Source organism: Grammomys surdaster, unplaced genomic scaffold, assembly GCF_004785775.1.
Source record: "Grammomys surdaster isolate TR1022 unplaced genomic scaffold, NIH_TR_1.0 125095, whole genome shotgun sequence".
Taxonomy (NCBI): domain Eukaryota; kingdom Metazoa; phylum Chordata; class Mammalia; order Rodentia; family Muridae; genus Grammomys; species Grammomys surdaster.
In genome coordinates, this window is record NW_021619998.1 from 1066 (window position 1) to 3571 (window position 2506).

The following is a 2506-nucleotide window of genomic DNA, read 5'->3' on the forward strand; positions in this document are numbered from 1 at the left end:
AGAGATTTAAGAATGTATTAAGTAGTTGGCTAGATGGCTCAGCAAGTAAAGTTACAAGTCTGTAACCTGAGCTTGATCCCTGGGATACACTTGGTAGAAAGAGAGACCTGACTCATACAAGTTATCTTCTGATTTTCACACAGGTGCCATGCATGTGTGTTTACACACACACACACACACACACACACACACATTTTAAAAATGTAATGAAAGTGCATTAAATTATCTAGCATTTGGGAGACTGAGGTAGGAGGATTACCACAGGTTCAAGGGTCACCAAGAATATACAGCTGTCCTGGAGCTTGATTTGTGACCAGGATGGCCTTGAACTCTGAAGCCCACCTGCCTCTGCTCCTGAGTGGTGGGACTAAAGGTGAGTGTCACGACATCTAGCTATTCCAGAGGATAATTCAATCCTCTTGTTTACTGTTACAAACTATTGATGGAAAGTCTCAGTTTGAGTCACGTGACAAGCACTGCTCCACTGCATGAACGAATCTGAGTATCTGAGGTAACTGAAAGTTCCAGTGAATCAGATAGGATTCACTAGGAGGGGCTGGTTAGCTAAGGAAAAGAAGACCTAACAAATGGTAAAAACTTAGGATTTGGGTTACTCTTAAAAACCCCAACTTATAGAATTAATTTACTAGATGCCAGATGAAAATAAAATGGATCAAAAACTGATTAGTTTTTTTGATTCCTGGAGAAATCACATATTACGTTTGAAAGTTTCTGCAAACCTTTGTTCTCAAAGTTACTGGGTTTTGTTGGCTGGGTGTTTGGAGAGGAGTTAAATGTAGGCGTGGCTTTGAGTGATAGCTCACCCTGTGAGAACTTCAAGTAGCCATTGTCCAGTGGTTCTGATGGAGCCACATAACCTGTTTCAAGGAAGTATCAGCTACTTGTGGCCACTACCGGGGCCTCTCCTCACAGCTCATGCTTGTCAGCCCAGATGACCACTCGGATGTTGGGCTAGGAAACCATGGAGACTCCTTTTCCCTAGGGAAATCAAGTCTCAGTTTGTAAGCGGACGTTAATTTCTGTGAGACAGACACAAAGTTCTGATACGTGAAATCTCATTGCAGGAATTCACCCAAGGAAGAAGCAGGAGCCTGACCAAACTGAAGGTAAAAGGACCTCAGGTGACCGTTAGCCAGAGCCAGTCCCTGACAGACACCAGAATCCTTAGCCAGATGCATATGGTAGACCTGGCAATTCTTACTTCAGGAATTTACTCTCAGGAAAGTTGGGGAAGGGTTTTGCTTTTAGCATATTGAACCCATCTTTGTTTATAAAGGGGAAAATGGGAATGGCATTAATGCTCTATTGTAGAGGAGTAGTCATGGAGAAGTGTTAATAAATTTAACAACAACAGAAGCCAAACAAACAGAACAAGCATACAAAAAACAAACACAAAAACCCAAAAGCAGTTCAGGTGAAAGAGATTGCCTGCAGGCCTGAGGTCAATCCCTGGGTTCCACTGTGGAGGGAGGGTGTAGGAAAACGCATGCTTCTAAAAGCTACTCCCTGACTTCCACAGGACCACTGTGGCATGGGTGAGTGCCCACACTCACAGGTCACAAATACTCCATCATTCAGCATGTTAAGGGGAAATCAAGGTTCCCTTTTGTGTTCTAAGTCTGGTTGTTAAAAAAAAAAAGTGGAGACTCATAAGGAAGCACAAGGATCATTGTGTTAGAGTGTCAGAGAAAACAGTGAAGAAGGCAAGGTGTAAATCACAGCAGCTGCCTGAGGAGAGAAACGGAAAGGAGAGAAGACACACGTTTCAGGACCAAGAACACAGACAAATTCAGTAATGGAGTTCAACGAGCATCTGCATGGGCTGGGAGTGGGAGTCTTCAGGGGAATGGGAAGTCTAATGAGTCAGGAGGCCATGCCTAGGCTTTTGATCACACCCAAAGATGAAACCGAAAGAAAAGGAAAAGTTACGGGTTTGACGAGATTTATTTGTTCTACACACACAGACACACACACGCACATGCACACACACACACGGGTATTTTGTCTCCATACATGTCTGTGCAACCAGGTGCATATCTGGTGCCAATGTAGGCCAGAAAAGGGTGATAGATATCCCTGAAACTGGAGTTACAGACTATTGTGAGCTGCCATACGGGTGCTGGAAATGGAACCCAGGTCCCCTGGAAGAACATCCAGTGTTTGTAGCCATCAAGCCCCCAAAGCTACAGTTCTAGAGTTAGAACTGAGAAAGTGGAGAGGCGTTAGCAGTGCTGCATGGTGGAAGCTATGTAAATAACAACATGATCCTCTGTGGAGATAATCATCCTGCCCATCTTCTTAGCAGATCTTCTGGTGAATCAGATTTCCTGTGGAGTGGTCTCTTGACTGGGTGATTGACAAGTCTGTTGGATTAGCTCTTAAAGCAGGAGACAGTAATATGCATTGTTCTAATCTTTGCAGCAGATCAGAATGTCTGTAAGGGCAGGGAAGTGCAAAAGAAAGAACTCAGATGAGGGCTAAAAAA

The 2506-nt window shown here is 43.9% G+C and overlaps 1 protein-coding gene across 1 annotated transcript in view; it reads left to right on the forward strand.

The window, feature by feature from the left end:
- Nucleotides 1-1091: 1091 nt before the first annotated feature.
- Nucleotides 1092-2506, forward strand: part of LOC114636963 (baculoviral IAP repeat-containing protein 1a-like) — a gene marked incomplete at its 3' end in the record, with an annotated part of 3121 nt that continues 1706 nt past the window's right edge. The window contains exon 1 of the mRNA XM_028785056.1: nt 1092-1127. The remainder of the gene's footprint in view (nt 1128-2506) is intronic.